We start from the raw sequence: 25,320 nt of genomic DNA, 5'->3' as shown, positions 1-25,320 counted from the left end.
GAAACACTAAATGAATGCCTATGCTCACTTAAAAGTTTCCCCTGGTGCTGTTTTTCATTTGTGGTGCCATCCACTATGACTTTAATTTTATGGACTCTTGAGGAAGTGTTAGAAGCCAAAAACACACTCCAGGTATTTTGAAAGGAGTTGTGACATAAAACAGGATATAAATTTGTAATTTTGCCACATGCAGAAATTGTGTATCATCACATTTGTCAGCTACTTTAGAAAATGATTCTGACTTCAGGTGTATTTGTTCTTCGGTATTGTAATTGCATTTAGCGCTTACTGTCCCTGATGGGTCTTTGAAGTGCTTTCCGGCGAGTAGCACGCTACTCCAGAACTCCAGGTTTTAGGTTAATCTTGTGGTCAATGTTGTTTAATGGGTTCACGCTTGTGCTCTCAAGGAATCCATTCCATGCATTTCCTGCAGTTTGATTGTGCAAGATGACGTGTATCGGTTTTAGGCGCGATCACTAGTGGGAAACTATCAGTTCATGGAAATTGTTGGTGCAATGACTAGATAGGCTAGAGGAGTTATTGTTAGGGTGCATGGATACGATTTCACAGAAGGAGAGCTTGTGATATACGAAATGAGGAGTGGGCCGTGTTCAGAAATTCAGTAAATCGAGGTGAAGGCGAACAAGAATGCAACTTAGAGTAAGCTATACTCAGAAAGCAAAACCATGCAGTTGATTTATGTGCCAAAAAAACCTATTCAGTGACTAAACAACTTGTATTCTGTATCCATCTCAATGGTACGGGTGTCATCAAATTAGGAGAATGAAAAGCTCAATCTCTGGATTCAGATTTGAATTTGTGGTGTTGAACTTTGTGCACAGAGTGCTGAACTTTCTTACTATCTTAATTGAATGAAGGTCCTATGTTACTGTAAAAAAACAAAAAACGTAAGTATATGATTACTTTGAAAGGCAAGAGAGGAAGCTGTGTAGTGCAGCGCTCCCAGCATGGACTGTGGGAAAGCACATCATTTCTCATGCCGATTTACATTCTGCAATTCTCTTAGGACTAAACCCCTGCTTTATTACTACCAGCTCTCACCGTGATTGGTCCGCGCAGATTAACCTCAAATAACGCTGCCAGGCGCTGAAGCTATAAAGGATTTGTAATAAAGCTGCTAGCCATTGTCTCTGATGTTTAATAATAGACTAATGGTATTATGCCTGACTTTACACATTGCTCAACTTGGCATGGATTTTTAATACTTAAAATAACTCGTTTCCATGGCAACTTTCCATTGGGCCCAATCCATCCAGGCCCTGGCGGAAGTGAAGCGGCTGTTAGTACATGCTGCCTGGGAAAAGAACTTAAGAAAAGTTCCTCCTACACAGAAATTTTCACCAGTGATTTGATTTGAAGTTTTATATTGAATGAAAACTTTTCATTGGCCTGGCAGTTTGGGTCTCAATTGGGCCCAAATTTACCATGCGTATGTGGAGGCACTTGTGTGATTCAAACAGCATCACTGATCAATTTTCTGATGGAAAATGTATTTGGCACCAAAAAGTTGATGCAAGTGCAACTCCAAGTGGCCAAACCCCCAACTCAAACACCCCTTTGATTATACACAAAGCCAGAACTACTAAAGTAGCACGACTTGAGCACAATATTAGCACAAAATGGAACCATGCACACACAGTAGGAAAGCAGAATATCTTGTGATATGCCCAAAGTTACATGTTTTATGTGACTTCCTTCGGCACTTCTCTTCACTTAGAAACTGGTGCTGGAGGTCGTATCTTGAGGGCAAATGCCATGCATGACCCTGCTGGCTCTCCCATGCACCAAGGGGCAATGCTTACCAATGTGCGAGAGCTGCATTTTTTGTGCATATGCAGCTGATGGCATTATCGGCTTCTATCCCTTTGGAAATATTGCACTGTGCAATTATTTTACCACTTACACGATGCAGCGCTGTCGATTTTTACACAGTGCTGATCTATTCGACTTTTAGTAAACCTAGGCCATCGTGAGATGTTGCTATCTACACACGCGCTCTTCCCCTCAGCACTGCAGGGATGTCATGAAAATGTGATAGAGGGAAGCAGCGAAAGGGGTGTCCATGTATTGTGTGTTTCATCATTAGACAGTAATATGCCAAGAGGATACAATGCACAACCTTTTGAAATTACACCAATTTACAAAACAGGTGGATTAACTTTTCACAAAATGTGTTTGAGATAAAGTCTCTGTCAGTCAGTGCTCTTCAAAATTAACATTTTTGTTTCACATCTCATACTGAATAGAAAGAACTTGCTCTTTGGGTCAGAGACAGTCAGGCCTACAGAAAAGCTGAAAAAAGTCTCAATCGTTTGGGGCTTAGGGATAGCCACTAGGTCCAGGGATGGGACAGGTCATATCATACGTTGTGGACTTGTGAATGGCTCTGCCCCTGCCCTGAAGACCCTTTGCAGGCCCCAGCCCCTCAAGAGACATTTATTCTGCCTCCTATGCCGTTCCGCCACAGTTTTCGGCTACAGCGGGCCGTCCGGCAGGTGACTGCGTGTGGGTGGGTGGGTGGGCGTGTTGATCTTGCCCCTGCCAAATTCTTAGCATAGCTGAGAAATAACACACTTGAGCGGGCACGTGGTGACCAAGAGTTCCATCGGAGTGACTGACACACAGCTGACGAGCCCAGCTAGAATCCCCCCAAAATAGAGCTCCTTTGCAAACAGTTAGGCCCGGTAAATGCAGGGGCAAGAGAAGGTGTTTATGTCCAGAATAGGCTAATGACCATGTTCCGGGGCATGCGGTGTGATCTGAAGTCAGTTACGGCTGTGGTGGCAGAAATCCCGTCCCAAATTACAGAGGCCGCCTGGGTTGCAGAACCCGGCAATGTGTACACAAAGCGCGCTGCTGCTACGTGGGACCTCGCACTTCAGCTCTAGCTCGTGAGTTCGGCTGTCTAAGGAGATCTCTGCGCGCCGGTCTCTCAGAGCTGGAGGAGGCCGGGGGGGACGGGGCCCTCTGCGAGGTAGGTCACGTTTAGTTCATAACTCGCGCGCTTGGGCTGCTCTGAAAGTGACCCTCTGACGTGCTTGGCATATCAGCGCGCAGCGGGCAGTGACAGCGCGCGCAGGCAGGGGGCGCAGCACAGGGCCCGTCCCGGCCGCCATGTTGTTGTAGTTGGCCCAGCACAGCTGAGTGGAGTGGGCCGCCAGATTGCTCGACAAATTCCTGTAACTTTCTCATGTCTGGGCGGCCTCCTACGAATACTGTAACAGCTGGCTTTTCCCAAGCAGGGTAGCTCTTTAGTGGTTTATTTATAGTAATTAATTTACAAAGCCGTACTTGAAAGCGAGAACAAGGGACAGGACTGCAGAGCGCAGTACAAACGTGTAATTAAATACTTACAAGTGTCTGCTGCGACCGAGCGTGTAATTACAGCGTACAAGTATGTGAAGAACGGAGACATTAGTTGAAGCAGTAATATGGCACACAGTTAGCTGAGAAAACGGCTTATACCCAAAGCCGGACTGGTCATACCAGGCGTTTCCCCAGGAGGCTGGAAGGGTGGGGTGCCGATTTTGCTACTGAGGGCCGGTTTTGTAGAAGTGTAGCATTTTTAACATGAGTCGAACTTCCCGCGGTATCTTACCTGGTGTCAAGGTCGGTGCCCGCTCAGGGAACTGCTGCTTCGCCATCCTTTCTTGTCGCCAGGTTTTGCCTCATCCTCCTTGTTGCTGCCGCGCACCTGTATCTTGCAAAATACTAGTAGCATGTTGGTTAGAAGAGCCCCCCTCATGCCTTCCTGCCACCAGATCGATTACCCTGCCTGATCTTCATCCTCCCCCCGCAACTCCTTTTCTTTTAAGGTCTCTTCTTCATAGTTAAGCATGGACAGCTCCCCCGCATTTTCTCCCATCAATATCTGGGCATCCTCGCCCGCCCAACTTTGCCTACGTCTATCAGATTGTACTGTTAACTCAGAAACCAACTTACACAGGGGGCCGTACCTAGCCCTCCCCACCACTCCACCGATGCAGAACGAGTCATCCTGTGTGTTCCTTTGCTAGAGATTGCTCCTCGACCTTCTCTGTGGTGCACCACGGAGGCCACACCAGACCATCTTGGGGCGTAATCATGTGGTCCATCGCTACTGTCCAGTTAGCCGCACTGGGACACGCCTTCTTATCCCCTCAGGGCCAATGAGCCGCACTAAACTCTCCTGAGTCAGCCCCCCCCTGAAGCAGCGTCGACCTGTAAAAAACAACAGAGGCCTAGTGTGCTGGTGAAAATTCTAGACTGGTGCACCCCCGTTTCCACCCCTTGGCCTGGACTACCATGGAACGGTAGTGCCTCTACAGAACTTGCCTGCGCCTGACCCCCAAATGAAATTGATTCCGGGTCTCAAACACCGTCACTTCACTTCTTTGCGGTCATTGTCCTGCCCTTACATGACCTGCCCTACCATAAACTTTGCTAGGGGGCCTTACTGACATGCTCCCCCTCCCGAGCCCTAAAGTTCCAACAGCTCTTCATCTAGGTCCTCCCCCTCTTTGCCTCTCCATTCTAACATAGCGGCTGACAATTCCGGGGTTAATCCTCCACTTTGTTTGGAAACCCCGGCCTCTTACAATGACTCCCCATAAACCGCCTGGGCGCCCACTGCTGGCTCAACATTACACATGCTGCCTCCCTCTCTTCTCCTGCCCAACGTGCCTTCACCCCCAATGGCGCTCTTTCTATCCACCTACCAATGCCCCAAACACATTCTATTCAGTCTCCCTAGATGCATCTGCTAGGCCCCGCCTCCTGCTCCATAATCCTGTTATCATCATCCTCCTCAAAAAACTGTCTGTAAACCTCTTAAAAATCTAGGGAATCCTCCAGTCCACCGGCCTCCCTGCCAGGAACCACTGCTGCTCCATCCTCAGTCTCAACCACAGCCCCTCCCACCTCCCGTTGCACTGTTTTATGCTCGTTGAGGGCCCCGACCGCCCATTACAGAGCCAGACTTTCCCCTTCCCTTCTTGCGAGGCCCTGCACACATCCATGGTGGCCCTGCCCCCTCCAGAGTACCACGAGGCCTCTCATGCTGCCAACTGCTGCCCAGATTGCAAGTTCCAAAGGGCTCTCTGGCCTAGCCTGTGGAGGCCCCGCTGGGCGCATCGGTCCCACAGATGCACCATTGTCTGCGGCCTCCCTCCCCGGCACTACTCTTCCCGTATTATAGTGTCCTGTTTGGTCACCTGGATGTGTGGCAGCTGATCTGGAGGTCGGCTCGGCCGTGAGCATGTGAGCACTGTAGCCGCGCCCCCCTCCGCTGCCTTCCTAATGGGGTGACCACTATTATGTGGCGCCCCCTCTACAAGTAAATTGAGGCACCCTGCCTCTGCCAGTAGCCTCAGCTCCTGGGCCACCATGCCCTCACTCGACACGTCAGGCGCCGCCATCTTCATTTGAGTGCAATTAAAGCGTCTAAATTAACTTGCCTGCGCAAACTTGTAGAAAATAATGCCAAATGCTATCCACAAATGCCTACCACTACAATACCGCAAAAAGATATCTACCAGTCACCGTGTCACCAGAGAATAATGGTGGCTGGTACCTGAAAATCACTAACAAATGGTACCTGAAAAAAAAAAGAAAAATTATATATATAGCCCCATGAGGAAGAGGCGTGGTAGCCTTGAAACGCGTTGGGGAAACATTTTATGGCTGAAATACGAGGAGAGCAGCAACAAAAGGCCGGTTGGTGCGAGTGACGTCGAGTGAGCTTTCGAATGCTTGGGGCACTTTGGTGATTCATGGTTTGTAGGGCGGTCCGGTCCTGGAAGGGGCACCATCTCGAACTTACCTGAGAGGCTGTGGGGTGAAACTGCTTCACTCCGTTTCAGCACGTCGCTCCATTTGCAACAGAGTGCTCTCCTACAATGTTTCAGATCCTACTTAGGACATTAAAAAGCGGCAATATTATGAATGGACATCGCACCTACTATAGGTAAAAATGTAAATTACTCACGTTGGCAACTACACATCCCATAATGCATCCTGAAGAAACTGCACTGAGTCAAGCTTCAGGGAGGGGTTTGTAGAAATAAAAGATGCCTAAAATCGAAGTTACGTGAGTTTGTGATGCCATTTGTTCAAGCAAGCCCCATGAGGAAGAGGCGTGGTAGCCTTGAAATGCGTTGGGGAAACATTTTATGTCTGAAATACGAGGAGAGCAGCAACAAAAGGCCGGTTGGTGCGAGTGACGTCGAGTGACCTTTCGAATGCTTGGGGCACTTTGGAGATTTATATATATATATATATATATATTCACTGAAAAAACCATAGGTTTCACACACGTTATAGTTAGGAATTAGCATTTAAAAAACCTTGCAAATTCACTTAAAAAACCATAGGTTTCACACATGTTATAGTTAGCTGGACATTTCACTCGTGAAAAACCATTGAAATTCCCCCGTTATAGTTAGTGCAGGCAACTATAACTCACGCGACCGCAATCCTCTGCGGATGACGTCAGATATTACATCACTGATGACATATCTGTCTTTCTGAAAAAAAAATATTTGTAATATATGTATAGCTAAAAATTAATGGAAGAAGACATGGGTAAATAAGTGTCTAAATACAGTGATGTAATATCTGACGTCATCAGCAGAGGATTGCGGTCGCGTGAGTTATAGTTGCCTGCACTAACTATAACGGGGGAATTTCAATGGTTTTTCACGAGTGAAATGTCCAGCTAACTATAACATGTGTGAAACCTATGGTTTTTTCAGTGAATTTGTACGTTTTTTTAAATGCTAAGTTATGCATGTATTTATTTATTTTTTAAGGTTTTTAACCGTGCGCGTACCGCCAGTAGATATATATATATATATATATATATTGATAGATAGATATTGGCCCAAAAACTGCCCAAAACCTGAGCAGTCATCCGACAGCCTTATTTCCCCAAAATACCCAGGGGACAGCCTTCACTATGGTCGGCTGCCTCCCACATCCCCCTTCCCTTGGAGGCTGGAAGGGTAGGGGGCGCTTTTGCCTCTGAGGGCCGGTTTTGCAGTGCTGCATTTGTAAAAGCACTGCAGTGTTCCTTATATATCCAACTGTTTTCAGGAAACAATAAAAGTGCCAAGATAACTCTGTTGATTAATATACCTGCAGGAGAGAGATCAGAGTTTTGCCTAGTGACAGTTTTCACTCATCTGAGGTAGCACATACAGTTAATATGCCTGCTGCAAAGAGCATGTACTATGCAGATCACAAAATAGTATTTTATGTGCATAGCTCAGTGGGTTACTGATTTTGTCACAGAGATCCTTTTGTTACTATGCATTTCATAAGTCAAACTTGTAATTTATGTTAGAAAGTTATGTTTTTTGTCCCAGTCTTTCATTATCCTAATTTTGCTTAAAAAAAAGTGTCTGTTTGGGTAGAAATTCTTATTAGTAAAGTCAACCCTAACCACTGTGTTACGTTCTGAATCCTGAGTTTGTGCTTCCCCAGACCAGGCGCTCTTAAAATATGCCTACCAGTATGGATGGCATGTGAATCCTACACCATGGAGTCCCCTTTGTCTTATGTAACGTTTTCTATACACCGATTTACACACATGATTTATTCTCCGTATGAGTGAATCAAAATGCTCCGACACCCTACACTGGCATGAGAGACGCTATCAAACACATGAAATACATGTGAGAGAGGGGCTATGGAGAGATGAGGGGCACTGTTGGAGGGTGATAATCAGAGAATCATTGAAAAGTCCTAGTAAAGATTGCTGTATCCTGGTGCACTGTAAGGTCGTCAATTACGATGCTTTGAATTAATTTGAATTGAATTGAATATGTAATTAAAAATGTGTTTGCCATTTCCCCCCAAATTGTCTTGGGAGAACCTTCCCAAACCCCTAAGTAGTGGCCAGACTAGCTTGCTGCGCTCACTATGCAGCCTATAGGGGCTGGTCTGACAAAATGTGCCAGGGCAGCGTTGGGTATCCAGTCCAGCCCTGCTTATAACGAGAGGAATTCTCAAGACAGTGCTAAATACAAAGCCATCTTTGAACCACACCTAAAAGATAATGAACAGTGAAGCTTGTATAAGGCTACCAGAAGAAAATTGCACATCTTAGAGGGGTATCCTAGACGTTGGCTCATCAATCTAAGAACAAGTGGCTTGGTTTACCAGTGCACCCATTGACTTTGAAAGGCCAGCATGTCTTGGGAAAGGTTACCTGTAAGGCAGTAGGGCAGGTACAGAATAAAATGAAAGGCCAATATGGCTGGGTCAGAGCCATTCTTGTGCAAGGGTCAGTGTGACATGCAACTGTCTCTATCCTTGCTCGACAGGCTCGTCAGAGGCATCTGGAGAAGTTATTTTCCTTATTGGCTAGTCCACTCCTGGAATGCAAGATGATGTGGACTCTAGTACGTTGGTATTTGTGTGGTGGCACCTAAAGTCCGAGAACAGCTTGACCCCCTAGTACCGCACGTGTCCTAGAGATGCACAGCTTCTGCAAGGTGCTTTTGTAACTGGTCAAGCTGCCTGGGGGTTAAGCTGCTGACATTATAACTTGGGGACCTGGACTCCAAACCTGGATCTGCAATTGACTTACAGTTGTCTGTTTCTGGGCAAGTTAGTTAATCTTTCATTGCTTACAACTGTAAATATGTTAAAAATTTTAAACGATCGTAAATAAATGAAATATAGTGCCACTGTATCAAACAAATGTATTTAAAGCTCCAATTGATGCTAGGTTTATGCTATATAAATAAACAATACAAACATACATGCCTAATCTGGTATTTGTGTGTCGATTGCTCATGAATTAGGTATGGATTCTTAAAGATGATACAGGTTTTCAGGGCACGCCATTTCACGCAGCCTAACCATGGAATGACACTATGGCAGCCACAGTCTGACTGTAAAAATCTATGTATGAAAACATTTGTTGGCCATAATGATTTCTGCAAAATCAAGGTGTATGTATTGTTATTGCTTGATGGTCAAAACAACTTTTCTGTGTTATGATTAAAGCTCCCTGTTTTCCGTTTTTACAGATTTTGACAGGTAAATACAGACAGAAAACATTCATTTTCTTGTCTGTATTTATTTTTAAATGTGGATAAAAACGGAAATTGAGTTGCTTTTTGAGTAATTCTAAATACTGCCTGTCATGACTTTCACGCCAAAGATGTGTAGATTGATAGATAAGAGCATTAAAAAAGAAAGGAATTTTAGTAAAGAGGCTTTAACAGTAGAAGATATGCACAAGGTTGATACTGAAGTTTGCATATTTTCATATAAGTGCACTGATTTATCTTCTGCGGGTGTTCACAGCACTGAAACCTGGCAGACATTCAAGCATGAGTGCATATTTATCGGTTAAATAAATGTGGAAATATACTAATTTCAGCTTCATTTTTCTACAAAACCCAAAATAAATACAGATAGAATTAGCAAAAAATAAATATGGATAAATACAGACGAAAAAGGCAAACAAATAAATACTATAAAACCGGGAGCCCTAGTTATATGATTTCAGTTTACAAAAAGCAGTGTTTGCTTTAACTGTGGTATACATAATATAATCTGCATTTGTAATTCACAGACTAACCCCTCCAGGAATCTTGGTACTAAAAAACAGATGTTTCTTGCTACGCAACTCAATGATACCCATTGTATTGACCTCAGAATGATAAAAGTCTGTGTGGACCCACCAGGACACTCACCTTTGAGAATGGGGTCAAACACAGAGTCCCGTAAAGGAAGTATTAGTCTCCTGAGCCACCATACTCCGCAGAGTGTACTACCAAGTGACCCAAAGTTACTGGCACAGCTTTCAGCCAGTCCTGGGTTGCGGTTTCATGTTTTCCATTGTAAGCATGTTTTGAATACTTTATTGATTATTACTTAGAAGACACCCAGTACAAACATAGAACAGGACGGCATGCAGTAATCATCAGGGTGTATATTTGTGTCATTACTGTTACCATGTCAATGATCAACGAACAATAAGTGTATAAGCGGTAACTGCAACTTCAGGAGCCAGGAAGCATAAACTGTGCAATAACGACATTTATAATACATTACAGGAGGGACTACAGTGAACAAATACAAACACTACATCTGATGCCATTGTAACAGGTCCCTGTGCCACACCCCATAAGTGAAGATCCTACCTGTACATTTTCATCAGGTGTTCAAAGGGGCTTGAGATCCGCTTCCTCCTTCACCGAGGCACAAGCATGGGCTAAAAGATCCCAACGGATAGAGAGAGGTGTGTTTCGCTGACTCACGAGGCCGGCTGAAAGCACTAGATGTTATATATGGCTCCTTGGCAACTACGCACAGGGTTCCAGTGACCATTGGAGATTAGTCAGCAGGATTTATAGATGGGCAGATATGCAAAGGGCGCTGTTAGGAGCTCGTCAAGTGAAAGGACGGTCCAGTAATGGGGCATGGCAGTGAATCACCGTGAAGTAGGTATTTATTATTTGGAAGTTTGTATCCTTCTAAAATGACTCTTAATATTGCCCCTCAACGTCAAGTTTTGCAATGACAGACTATGGTAGGTGACGTTTTATATAGTGTACTTCTGCGCAAAGAAGGTGTTTATTGCAGGCAAACACTGAAACTAAATACAGCTGGCTTTACTTGCTGTCTGGGTTGGGTGCAGCTACATGTTGCATGTTAATCTGAGCATTTGTTTAGCACATTGTTTGCCCAATACTTGCCCTCTTGGTGCCTTTTGTTGACTTATCTGAGGATGTTATTCACCTACCTACACTCACGTATACAGGATTTGGCTTCACCTCTGAGTGGACTTTATCACACCACTGGCATCTATACTAAATGCAGTCGTGAAATCATAATTAAAATTTGCATTAAAGTTGTGAAAATCCATAACACTAGAATTGCCAGGCCCTAATATTATTTGATTCATAAGCATTCATTTTACGGACATTCTGTCGATGGATGGCTGAGTTGGTTCGGACGAATCTAACCTGTGACCTGTCCATTGATTTCTGCAACATATGCTTAAGTTCACCAACCTATCCTAACAAATAGCTAATGCTGGCAGCTTTATGGAACCCGAATTATAGGACTATGTTATATTTTACTTTCGTTTGTAATTAAGTTGGTTTTGATTTGTTCGTCTAATTCTCTCTGTGTGATTGGCTTATTAATCTAAGATAGACGGGAGTGTAGTGTAAAAGCAGAGCTTTTTTGTCATTTGACAAAACCATTTAGGAATAATAACACACAAGAAGAAAAATCCCCTCCCTTCATATGCGCTATCTGTTAAGAGCCATCGGGCAGGGGCTGCTGGGTCGCGAGCTGAGCTCATCACGCTGACGTGATGAGCTCAGCTAGCGCTCGGCGTCCATCAGAGGCAGGAAGTGGGTGAAACCCTAGCAGGGCCCGGGCAGGCGCAGGGGACCTGCCAAATGGAGATGCTGGGGATGGGCTTGCTGATGACCCTCTCAAGGGGGGCTCACTTTACAGCTGAACAGGAAGCCGCATCCCTTGAAACCGCTGTCCCTGGAGCAGATGATGCTTTCAGTGCCTCTGTCATAGGAGAAATCAAGAATACAAGAGTTAATTATCTCCACCCACGTCAACGCCAGTGACGAGGGATACTGTCAGAATGGCAGCTACGGAGACCCAGACGGGTGCTTTAGCAACGCTAAGTGGTGCTCTGTGCCAAGCAGCACAAAGAGCTCAGGAGTGTTCGCCCCAAAAGTGAATGCAAGCACAGCACCAGCATTGTCACAAGTACAAAGCCAAAAACACTGTGCGGCACAGAGCACCAATCCCTTTGTTGTGTATCTAAAGGGGACATAATGGTGCGGCAACAATGTAAAACCCATAGGGTTTGGCACAAAGCTGTAGTGTCCTAGCATGGACACGTTCTAGTGTTCCCATGTGTGTATCCCACTATACACCCACCCACCACAGACGTCACTGGGTCAGGTGACGCTGCTAATAAAAGGGCCGAGCGCACGTGCTCGTGGCCAGTTAACCCACTACCCAACTAAGTGTGTCAGCGTCCGTTATTGCCACCGAGCATGAGGGCCTAGGGCCCCAACATTACATTGGCGACGAGAGTGGTACTACACCCCGTGTGTGCAGCCTTCGTTCTGCGAGGAGGTGGGAGAGAGAGGGCGAGCTGCCCGCAGTGAGGGCACCCTCCCCCCCCCCTTGGGGAAGAGCCGACGCGCCGAGAAGCCTGCGGGGCGAAGCAGAGCCCGCAGCGTGTCCGATGGCGACCGGGAGCCCACCCCGCGCCTCAGGCGCTTGCCGCTGTGACCCTGGTGGAGGGGGGAAGCGCCCCGAAGACAAGCGGACCGATCGGAGCCCACCCGCATCGGCCGCGACGCCGTGATTCTGCTGGCGGAAGTCGGGTGCCCCCATCGACCCTGCCGCTGTGCCCGGAGGTGCCCGGAAGTAATGGCAAGCCGAGCGGTGCCCACCCGCATCGGAAGTAGAGTGAACCACGCGGTGCCCACCCGCGGAAAGAGAAAAGGCCCGCCGGCCAAAAGGTGAGGAGCCGCGCTGAGGCGAAGCCCAGCAGGGGCGGAAGAAGCGGAACGAAAGCGGGAGTCCACCCCGTTCGGCCCCCGGTGAGACGAAGTGAGCGGCACCGGCAAATCTCCCCCCCCCCCCCCCGCGCGGTCCGTGAAGTTAAGGGACCTGCCGCGGGGGTGGGAGAACTGAAAATTAAGGCGGAGCCCACCCGCAGCACTAAGCAGGGACCTCGTCTCCCCTGAACGAATACACCGCCAGCATAGCGGCAGCACCGGAGAGAAAGGGGGAAATCAGCGTGCGGCCGACGCCGTTTGAGAGGTTGGACCAGTGAAGCCTGCACGGCGAGCGGTGCCTACCGGCCAGTGCCGGTAATCAGGACCAAACCCCCCCGCCCGCGCAGCAGGAGAAGTGTGCGAGGCTGCCGCGGGAGGGAGGGAGAGAGGCCCAGAACTGTATGCGGCCAGCGCCGCTCGCGATACATAAAGAAATGACCAAAGCTGTAAGGAGCTCCGTGAGTGCACCCCTACCTGCCGCGCGAGGACTGCAGGAAGATGCCGCGGGCAGGGAGGGCGATCCCACAAGCCTGTGCCCCCTGCCACAGAATAAAATAAATGAAGAGACTTACCTGCTGCCCAGCCCCTGTCCTGCACCTCACTGGTCTGCCTGGCTCCAGCTCCCCTCCAGCTCTCCTACTCACGAGTGAAGCCTGGAGAAGAGGAAAGGAAAACAAGGCATGGAGTTCTGGCAGCAAAGAAGGTTGCTGCTGAAGCAAGAGGAAAGCAACACTGCCACTGGTGGTACTGCAGCAACAAAGAAACAAACAAGCATGCAGCAAGCCAAGGGAATCCAGCCACAGGAGACCGACGGATCGCAGCGCAAAGAAGAGGCAGTAAGGCACGTACCGCAAGGTCTGAGTGATGCGCAATGGTGAGCGCACGGGAACGCGACGGAGGCGCACAGGAACGCGCCAGAAGCGCAGGAACGCGACAGAAGCGCAAGGGAGAAGAGACAGTGTGCCACAGGGATGCAGCGACATCCCACAGCGATAAGGAGGAAGAAAGAAGAACGGTGTCAAACCACATCCACCCCAGTGAGGACTGCGCTGTCGCCGCATCAAGTGGAGCGAACCCTCGAGAGAACAAACGGACTCAGTGCAGATGTACACCGGACGCGGAAGGTACACTGCAACGCCTACTGGAGAGGAACCCACTGAAGAGGATGGGCGCAGCAAGTATCCAACACTGGTGGGCAAGGATGTCAAGCCACACCCAGTGGCGCCAAGAAGCCACCACATCAAGAGATCATGGTACAAGGAGCAACGCTACACTGAAGATGTACCACGACGGTACGAAGAGTAGCACGCATCAGCGCCTGACAAGGCAGCGGACACAGGTAGTCACACGACGTGACACACCTCGTGAAGCCGACCAGCCAAATGGTCGCACCACAAAGGCCAAGCCGACCTGCCAAACGGTCGCACCACAAAGGCCAAGCCGACCAGCCAAGTGGTCGCACCACAAAGGCCAAGCCGACCTGCCAAATGGTCGCACCACAGAAGCCGACTCGCCAGGAGTTGCACAAGGAAGTGACCGACGCACGGGTCAGTGAAGCTACAAAGCAAGAGGTCTGACGACAAGACCGAAGGTATCCTGCCAGTGATCGGCAGCGCGGACCGTCAAGTGGTCCAAGAAGCTCAAGAAGAACCAAAGTAACTGGTGAAAAGGAGAAGAACGAAGCGGACCAAGAGCATGGCCCCACGAACTTCAACCAAAGTAACTGGTGAAAAGGAGAAGATGAAGAGAAGGTCACGACCCTAACTCGGAATGCTGAGGAAGATGGAGAGAGTGTTCTCGGACGAGGACAAGACCAGGGGGAACACGTGCAGAGTGCGCGCGCTGCATGGAGAAGCCTGGCCAGATAAGAGGAGAACAGAAACGGTCCAGAGTAGGTCGTGAAGCAAAGAGATGAAGAGACCAGAGTGGCACGTCCGCCACTACGAAGAAAGAAGATATCGCAGTGGCACGTTTGCCACTACAAGAAAAGAGGGAAGAAGATATCGGAGTGGCACGTTTGCCACTACAAGAAAAGAAGGAAGATGACATCAGAGTGGCACGTCTGCCACTAAAAGGAGAAGGGGAAAGAAAGAGATATGAGTGGCACGGTTGCCACTGCAACAAAAGAAGAAGTCAGAGTGACATGACACCCTCACGGAGAAAGAAATAGAGGACGGAGAGAAGAGTGTGGCAAGACTACTCACACCTCAGAGGCAAGGAAGGTGACAAGCGTCAGAACACGGAGTGCAAGTCCTGAAGAACACCCGTGGCACGGAGAGAAGACCATCTGTTTGACGATGCTTTCAGCACACCCGGGATCTGCAGAGGTGAGCAGGCCGGACCGTTCGAAACACCCACCTTTGGGGTTACACGGACACTGGTCAATGCCAGCCGTGGTGACTCAGGGGCAAAGGCCTCAGGGATGCCAGTGAGAGAGAGCATCCCCGCGACGAGAGATGGTCATCAGCCACCCTTCAGCAAAGGTCCCAGGAGGATGAAGACGTCGCGTGCTAAAGACAGGAGCCAACAGCCACCCTCCAGGTCTGACTGCGGAATCTGAGGTGAGACCTGTCGTCTCCTCCGCACCCGCACTTATCGGCATGGGAGTAACACGAAACAGGACACTTAACCCAGGCCAGATCTGATGAAGAGGGCCTCAAGGATGTCCCGTGGCAGGGGAACACCTGTGAGAGGGGCACCCTGGTGAGAGGGGTGTCTTGCGAATGACCCGTCTTTTTTTGCAAAACAGAACACACGCCACAGATAAGGAAAAGGACTGGACTAAAAGATGACCGGCAACATCCAGCGGTGAACCACAAGAACTCAACTGTGTTTGTCGCCAAGAAAGTAAAGCGAAGAAAAGACTGTGAGAACAACTTCAAGGCAGAGCCGTCAAACAGACTGGATCCATCGAGCACCCAGGCTGGTGCCACAGTGAACTGGTGATCGTCCGTGACAGGAAGAACATCGTCCGCGACAGGAAGAACATCGTCTGTGACTCCAGGCTGCTGAAGCGTGAGCGACTCTGCAGAAGTTTGGTCACTGTATTACATCTGTATATATATATTTCTTTCTCCCCTAGGTTGAACATTGACTCTGGGTTTTTGTTATTAAAAATTGGGAGGAATGTAGTGTCCTAGCATGGACACGTTCTAGTGTTCCCATGTGTGTATCCCACTATACACCCACCCACCACAGACGTCACTGGGTCAGGTGACGCTGCTAATAAAAGGGCCGAGCGCACGTGCTCGTGGCCAGTTAACCCACTACCCAACTAAGTGTGTCAGCGTCCGTTATTGCCACCGAGCATGAGGGCCTAGGGCCCCAACATTACAAAAGCCAGACCTACTACGCTAGTGTGAACTGGCTCAAACAAAGGCAAATGGAATACCACATGATACTTCCATGAGTAATGCCCGCAAAGTTACACTTCTTACTGGCTTCTCTGGGGTTGGTTGCCACTGTGTTGAGATTTGTACTGGAGGGTAGTAGCATAGCGTGTGCGGGGCCACAGGGGCAATTGCCCCGGATGCTAATTTCTTAGAGGTGCAACATTTTAAAAGAAAAAAAGTCAAAATTCTGGACTGGTTGAAGGGACTCAGGAAGTGCTAACAGTCCACAGGTTAGGGGGCGCAATACTTGCCTTGCCCCAGGCGCTGGCAAACCACGCTGCGCCGCTGCTGGAGGGTGCACCTTAAGTATAAACTTCGCACTAGAAAGCGCTGCCTCCTTCTTGCACCACAGCACAACACTAAGGGTTGCACTTCAAAGTCTCATTTTGCATAAGTTCAACTGATGACATCATCAGCGTGCAACTCTTAGTAAATCTGGTGTTACACAATTTTCTAACATTTGCGCAACACAGCACTGCAGATTTTCATACAGCGATGCGTTGCATGATTGTTAGTAAATGTGGGTCTTTTTGTTTAATTGTCAAAATGTGAACTTGCTGTCTGTTAAGTCGCTGTGTTGGGTGCCGATTTAAGAAATTATTGTAGCTTGACTTAAAAATAACTTTGGTCAGAAGCATTGGTGGCTCCATCTCATCATCCCTCCTATAAATGCGTCAAACGTTTTTTATAGTGCTAATAGGCAGAATAAGCACCTAAGCATTGTGTCGGCCCACTGATGGGGCTCAAATAGATATTCATATTCATGTTGGAAGAAATAAGCCCCGAACAAGTGCTGGCAAAGCCAATAGGCCTGCCTTCAATATTCCAGCACATGAAAATAGCATCTGTACATTGTTGCATGCACTAGTTCATCAACATTAAACTCAGGCCAATTGGCATTGGCACTTTTTTAAGTGAACGCAGAGGACTAAGAACAATAGGTAAGATACAGATATAGAAAATAACAGAAAAAGGGCGACACTGGAAAAAACAATGGGAGTGAACATAAATGTAAAGTCAGTAGGAAAGACAAAGGAAAAAGAACAATGGGGAAGGCAGACAGGGTAAACACGAACACAAGTTCTGAATAAAACGTTTAAAAAGCCTGCTGCAGTGAAAAAACAAAACAAAAAAAGAATTGCTTTCTATAAACAAAGGTGTATGAGATAAATAATTTATTGTGTCTTGATTCAGCATACGTTTGAGATGCAAAATAGTCCTCCATGGCAATGCAAGCACTCTATAACTGGCAGAATGATACACCAATCAGTCAACAGCATGAGGTGAGAGGGGAAATTCTCTTTTGGCTGGAGCCAAAGCCCAGTCTGTATATTTTAATATTTTGGTAACAGTAGGTCTGCAGACAGCTGAAATATCAGCTCAGATCTAAAAAGAAAGTTTCAAGTACGTTCTCTGAAGGCAGCATTTCTTGAAGCGGGCAGTTCCAATCGTGACTAATGGAATTAGTGATAATTTTAGCCACCATGACAACTTAACATAGCGTATATAGCTTAGCGTGGACCAGAAGAGCATACAACACCGGCCATCTTCTTAATCTAATTCAAAGATTTGAATTCCAAGAAAATAAAATACAAATATTCAGAACATTTATTTGATGCTATTGCCCCGGATAGTTATTATCATCTTAATATCCAAGTTATCAGCAGGTAAATGTTTTTACTGTATTTTAACCTTGCAATTTCAGATGCGTGTTTTGTAGACTAGGAGGTCTTTCATGCTTGATTTTCTTTGTTGATTTAAACAAACCTACCAAAGCATTGTGTCTTTCTTTTCACTCTGAATTTGAAAAGGGCGACCAAGTGGATATCCTTTCAGTCACATGTAATATTTATACAAAACTTGGCACCTCAGCTGTACACTTTTTTTCAGTGATGATGAATCCTGCCTCTCGGAATCCAGGATCATGTGCCAAAAATCGATTATGCTACTGAATATCTGAATATCTACACTTTGAAATTCGTGATACAACAATATTGTGGACAAACTATCGAAGAACAAAATCTTCTAAGCGTACTGCCTGTAGATGAAGTATAGATTTACTATTCCCTATATAAGAAGCTTTTCCTAGAATTAAGGAAACATGTCCAGCACTGCAAGCTGCGCGATAGGTCAACACATGGAGAGAGTTTAAAGGGGGTTATTTACTAATGTTTTGCATGTGCCGCAAAGCATTTCATTGATTTACCTACCATTATAGAACCTTTATACATGGACGGTATATTGTTTTGGGTGATTAGTGAACTGATCATCCTGAAACCACTTACCAAAACAGTCGATTTGTATTGAGTGTTTCCAGAAGGGGCTGCTTTCATGCACATTTTCTGTGCCCAGAGAGACATACTATAGTGTTTGTTCTCTTTATTAATTTAGTTTAGCTTTAGTTTGGGTGATTTATAGTGACAACATTCCCTCCAACAGGCTATCTTGGCACTTGAAAATAACTCCGGCAACCGGAAGGCAAAGCAGCAAGAGAGAAAAACAGAACAGGCTAAAAGTCATATCTAAACAGCCATGTCTTCAACTCCTTCCTATATTAATGAGGTCAACAATCCGCCTAAAGGCAAAGCAGCAAGAGAGAAAACTAAAACAGGCTTAAAATAACATCTAAACAACATCTTTGACTCCTCCCGAAATTCACGTAGGCAAACAATCTGTGTAAGAGATAACAAATGAGACTTCCACTCCTTAGCCATCATTATGAAAAGAATGCAACCACCAAAGTTTAGGCGACAAAGTTTAGGAACAGAGAGAGTTTATTCTGTCATCTGAGTGAACGCAGTGGCAGATATGGACCAAACCTAGAGCTCGGACCAGAACGCAATCAAGACAAAATAGGGTAATGCACCAAACATATTGATTTAAATAAAATACGCCCTTTCTAGGAACCCAGTTTAAGGAAGCCAGTGCAGGAGTAATGGGGTCTCCCATCTTCATTCCAGGCACCAATGTTCCTGCACAGCTCTGAATGAGTTGCAACTCGTGAAGTTAAAAGACCTGGAGGACCAAGATATTAATCGAATTACAATAGGCATGCAGCAGTGAATTAAAACATGAATGATGTGGGCTTTATGGGAAAAAGAAAACAAGTACACAATTATGTAGAAGGAGCATCATTAAAAAAAAAAAACAGCACTTTGTCTCCACGTCGACTTGCTCCATTAGAGAAAAGACTGAGTCCAACGTTACACCTAGATATTTGACAGGCATGTACAATGCTGGTTTAGGTCCCAGAAACGGAGGCCAAAAAGGAAGATCCCATAAAGTGCAGGGACGTACCGGGCAGAGTATCTTGGTCTTATCCCATTAATTCTGAGAGGATTAGCACTCATCCAGCCTTAAGCTTTGGTCAGACAGTCGTTCACTGAAACAGTCGCCCCGTGAACATCTCCGGTGATCTTCAACACGACCCGAGTGCTGTAAGCGTATAGGGACAAATAAAAGCCACAAGCCTGGATAGTATTAGCTGTGGGTGAGCTCAACAAGCAGCCAATGGAGTCAGGGAAACCACAAACCTCGGTTAATGTATTTTTTGTATTTTACTGGCCCAACAGCAGAGAGCTGTTTGCCTAAAAAAAACGTTGGTGTTTTGCTTATACGCTAGCATAATTCTCCTCATACAGCTGCTTGCCACAGCTCTGGTTCACACAAGAAGTTACATTTTCTTGTTTTTCGGAATAAAGTGAAGCAAATGTGTGCTGGTGTCTACAATCTTCTGTGACTTGCAATATGACTCCGAAAACACATTTTCAATGGACAAATGATAAACTTGTTACATGACGTTCTGTTCCAGCAATGTTATCAATGAAAGAATGTTCTGTATATTTGCAGACAATAGAGTTAGGTTGGGAGTTTTGGGTCCTCAGGCCATCCATCACGCCGTTTGCCAAGGCTATCAAAACTCCCTGATCTGTCTTTCCATACCCTTCATGCGCACTGAAAAGTCTTTCATTTATCACTTCAGGGCCATCTTATCTTGGAACATTCCTATTTTTATCAAGCAGCCATCTCATCGCAGACTCACCGCCTTCATTTGGTCCTCCATCCGGAACAAATTCCATCATCCCACTCCTGCTCTCCACCGCGCTGTCCTCCTTTTTGGATTGTCCTGTATGTATTTTAATAAATGGTTGTATTATGAGCGCCGGTAGGATGCTGAGGTGATGCGATAGGGTTGGAATGGACATGTACTCCCAAGCTAATCAAATTTCTAGTTGATCCGTGGAACAGTCATTATTCCTGATTTTGGTGGAAGGCTCCAAGATGTGATTCAAGATCACGTTAGTCCAGGTCATATCATACATCCTGTGCTGCCACCAAGCTTTCTTTTATTTATTATGCATCCCCGTTCAGTATTTTACTATCAAAGCCTACATGGGGCTTGTTAAAGAGAAAATCCCTAGTGTGGGGAGTAGGGAATCACTTTGTCACTGTAGTTCTGCATTATGCGCGATAATTCAGCTGTGAAGGACACATTGCAAGGAACGCCACAGTGTGCTATCACCAGGCAATCCAAAAAAAGGCAGCAACAGAATGTTTACTATGAAGCAACTTACAATTTTGTTGTGAACAACATTTTCTTTAATTTGTTTTCTTTGTGTATGATGTGGAGGAGTCTGCAGGTCCTATCCTAAAGGCCATGTGCACATTATTGAATATCCACTAGTGAGCGCCAGCTCACTCTTGTCCCCTACAACCCATTAAATAGGAAATTATCATTTTCACGCAGGAATTATTGTTTGATTCACCACCCTTGATCCATGGTGGGCGATATCTGCAGCCAGGGTGGGGTGACCAATTAGTCTAAAGTCTGCAAAACATGGCTGCGTGCCACCATCTGTCCCGCTACCATGCTTTCATATAGGCGGTAACTAGCGCCCCCGCATCCCCCCCTCATCCGACTATCCTCCCCCCCCCTCCCCGCACCTGCGAAACCCCCGACATCATCCCACGCGACGGTCCAGCTCTCAGGCACAAGACTACTGTTGCTCATTAACCGCGACATAGTGCAACCCCCCCCCCCCCCAGTTTATATATCCCCAGTTGGTTGAAGGTTAGCTCATGGCTGCAACCCCATAGCTTGATGATACACCTCGCAGGGGAATAGACACATTACATGGCCCTTATGCGGCGCAGTGACCACTATACGCACTGGTGGGGCATGCCCAGACGCAGACCCTGGACACCTGTCTGTAGCTTAAAAAGAGTAGCGACACGCACCCCCACGGGTCCGCGAGACCAGAGGCCCGCCTGGGATGCGGCTGGGCGTTCCTGCCTCGTATACTTATACACCAATAGTAATTCCAAATGTGCCTCTGTATGTAATGTCTATGCAAATGCCAATAAAAAAGAATTAAAAAAAAAAAAAACATGGCTGCGTGCTTGGCGAAATTAAGCAACCTCTAGGCCAACAAGTACACTGGAAAGTTGAAAAGGGGTTCTGTCCAACGCAAAACCAAAGATGAGTTCGGATCTACCTATTCTTGATTTAAGGTGGTTCACCTTCACACTATGATTATTGACCACAATTCTGCAGTAGGACTGTCAGTAATAAGGAGGAGTTACCAACATTTCAAGCCGGAGGGGATTCAGTTGTTTCTTACTAATGTTGCTGCCTGTCAATTGTAGTCAACAATTTGCTTGCAAGTACAAGAGTCAAAACTGAATAGGCTTCTAAGAACAATAATGACAAACAGTCCTCTCTTTCCTTGGGCACCAATTACAGCAACCGGGAGTACCTTTCTAACTCGTGATATAGGAAGTAGTTTATACCCAGTGCTCTGCAACAGCACCCTCTGCCCTCCTCAATAAACTTTGCAAGCGCAGCAGTTTCTACCTCTTCAGTGCCTAGGACGCCCAGCTCTACTATTACCTACAGACCCTTTCAATGTCAAACCATAACAAATGACAAGAACTCTATAATATCCTGGGTGGCCTCGTGCTTCGTACATTACAGGGGATCCACGGGAAATCTGATGCTTCTCTACTCCTCACACACCACAGCATGCTCGCTGCTCCCATTCTGCTCGCCATTAAAAGGCGGTCTTTCATTGAAGTTCTAAAGGTAGCAGCTTAGGGTTCACGCTCGCCACAGCCATAACACTTGATGCGGGGATCGGCTCAGTGGTAAGTATCTCTCATCATGTCCTTCCTCGCATGTGATCTCCAAGGTCATCTATGCTCTCTACCTCTACGCTGCTCTACCGGTCTCATGCCAACCAAAACAATTCTTTTTAGGCTGATTCAATGAATAGCCTTTAAGTCGGTGGTAGTGACACTTGAGGTAGAAAATCTGGCAACAAGGAATGAAGGAATAATCAGCGTTATGATTCAGAAGATTTAAAGAGCCCTCTCGCCCATTTAAGAGTATCTCAGTCCTGCATTGGTGGCTTTTTCTGTGTCAGCTATTGGGTCTCCACATATTATTTTTTCTCCTGTATTTCGCTACATAAATAGGTGCAGACAAATCCCTCTACTAATATTTAAATTTGGGGGTCCTCTCTATTTTAGTTATCTATCATACCTCCTAAATTACCCCAAACATGCATCCTTAGCTTATGACACAACTGACAACAGTGTGCCATGTTCCTTGTGGTATCACAGGTCACAAAACATCAGAATGGCTCGCTGCAATACTATGGGCCCGATTACGATGTCGGACAGACCGCTATCGACAGACTGTCGGTGGTGGTCCGCCCGACATCCATTGTATCGGTCCGACCGCTGGATTACAATACAGGCAGTCGAAGCGATTTGGGCAGGGGAAAAAACGTCACCTCCGACAGGCTGAGGGAGCCCGTGGGGCGGCGGTCGTAGCCTAATCCCTACTATGGAGGTGTTGGCTGCAGAGGCACCGCCGTAGGGATTAAATGTCCCTTTCCCTCAGCCTTTATATGGCGGTCCCGCTGCCATGTAAAGGCTGACAGAAAGGGATTTGGGGGGCCCCTTGCAGGGATCCCGTCCCCTGTGGGCCGCCGCTATGTGGCCAGGGGCACAAGCGGTGCCCCCCCAAACATCTATGCACCGTGTGCCAGGCATCACATGGTGCCTGGCACACGGTGCATGGCTGTTTAAAAACATCCCTTTTTCAATTGCAGCTTGTACTGTAACCCTTTTCTAGACCGCAGCACAAGTCGCAATAGAAAAAGGGATGTTTCCAACCGCCTGCACGGGGTTTGCATCACAATCTCAAGGATAGGACCACCGACTACTTGTTGGGCGGTCCCAATCCTGATATAATAGCAGTCGTATGCTCGTCCAACTGCCATCATAATGACTCACTATGTTTGGATGGTCAATTTCTGCATGTAAAATCAATCTGCCTGTACATTAACCATGGATGTTTGAAAAGTTACATCTATTAAAATAAGGTTCATAGCCAATGTATTGGGAATTGAAATTTTGATGTAGCTGAAATGACAATTGTTGATTTACTGCAGGAAGGCTTGCGCCGCCTGGTAAAAGAGGAAGCACTGTGAGACGCACTCTTGCACCCTGCTTTTTGGCTCTGCCACGCACACTGTAATGGAGGAGACCGGGAGATGGTACTTCTGGAGACAGCCAGCGCAGCTGTTAGCTTCCCTGGTTTGCTATGACAAAGGGAACTCTGGCATAGTCCAAAGAGGAGAGCAGCTGGGGCTTGAGGGACTGGGCACATGTAGGGTTGGTCAGGTTAGATCACTTGAGAAGGGGACGACTGGGGAATTCCAAGTGGAAGTAGGGTCAGTCAACTTGGAGGCCAATATAGGCAAATCGTTTAGAACTAGATTTGTTGATCCGCTTATGGTCACAAATGACAAACTACTCAAGCTTAACTTGTCTTGGGGCCCTGTGGACAATGAATGCTCACCCTAGATGGCATCTACATTTCAATAGCACTTGTAGGCGGTGATGGGACTTTATTTAACAGCTACACCCTGTAGATATACAGTCAAGTTTTAGAGTCATTGATTATGACACCACAAACGTCCTCATCAATAATAAACATCACTAGGAATGGTGGTATAGAGTCCACTTACAGCAGATTACCTGGCTGGTGATGCTTGCAGCGCAGTCTCTGTATCCTCTGTGACAACAACGCAACCCAGACAAAGATGCAATGTACCGTGTAAACATTGTACCATTGTGTCTAGCAGTGTACATTGCAGTTGTACTACACGCAAAGCTGGCGCCCAGAATGGATATGTGAAGGCGTTTAAGCTTCCAACAAAAGCGGGCAATGTTTTGCAGTACGAAGGTAAAGGAAGCATTGGGCACAGCGCAAAATGAAAGAAAATCAGTACAGCCCCAAAGAACCAGGTTTACATCATATATTCGGTTCTCACTGTGTGAATCCTCCAATGCGAATATCAATATTCAAAGTCTGCGTTGTCTTCCAGGTGGATAAGATTTACGGTTCATGTGGTAATTCTTTAATAAACAACACCTCTAGCTGTGTGTTGTGTACCATAGTTATGAATTGCAATCACGACTGCCCCAAAACTTGGAAAAATAAAACTATTTATCAAAGTATCTGTTTTTAATTGAGTGATTGATGTGGTTGATACATATAAAGAAAACACAGGCTCCATGAGATGACAGATTTCACCTCTCCGCTTATGCCTCAGTTTTGTAGTTAAAATGCATTTGGCATACAGCTGTTTCCTGAAAACAAACCTATTTTTGGAGGCCAGCAACCAAATTTTACTGAAGTTAAGTATTACATGTAGCCAGTGATATGTTCTTCCCTCCTTCGGTGTTTTTTCCTTTCCTTAATGTTTTGTGTTTATTCAACAGCACAGCTGCCTTGTGCTCTGTCCCAACATTGAATGGTCTCAAGGCTTGCATAGCATAGTTGACCCTTACAGATGTCTTATGCTTGATATAGGTTCAGTTGTATGGCTACTGGAAGGTTGTATGTCATTTTTGTACTGCGCTCTTTCCCTTACAATGGTTCCTCAGACATGGATTGCTCCTTTGCTGTTTTGAAGTGAGACGACAGTCCCTGCTTATGTCGCATGCGCTGAATTAATTGAGACTCCTAATGTGACTGTGTACACCAACGAAGTAAACCAAGCCTCGCTATGGATAGGCCCCGCTTTCATTATTGGCTGATCCTATACCCATGGTCAGTACTAGGACTTGCTACTGATGGATTTAGTGCTTACGGCAGGCATTAGCAGAAGAAACTCATTCCAGAATATCGGAAGTGCGTCTGTGACGTGTCACACATTAACATGGCACGGATCCACAACCAGCAACTGAGTATTTTGTGATGGGGGTTACATTCCTCGGTAGATATTTTCAAATATTAGCAATGAAAACATTTGTTCTCGTTACAGGTGGATCACAATTCAAGATATTTATTGGAC

The 25,320-nt window shown here is 46.4% G+C and overlaps 1 protein-coding gene across 4 annotated transcripts in view; it reads left to right on the top strand.

The window, feature by feature from the left end:
• Positions 1–25,320, top strand: part of BCAR3 (BCAR3 adaptor protein, NSP family member) — a 261,862-nt gene that overhangs the window by 181,473 nt on the left and 55,069 nt on the right. The window lies entirely within an intron of this gene.

The sequence above is a fragment of the Triturus cristatus genome, chromosome 4_2 (genome assembly GCF_964204655.1).
Source record: "Triturus cristatus chromosome 4_2, aTriCri1.1, whole genome shotgun sequence".
Lineage (NCBI taxonomy): Eukaryota > Metazoa > Chordata > Amphibia > Caudata > Salamandridae > Triturus > Triturus cristatus.
The sequence above is the reverse complement of the archived record's forward strand: the minus strand, read 5'-3'. Positions and strand labels throughout refer to the sequence as shown.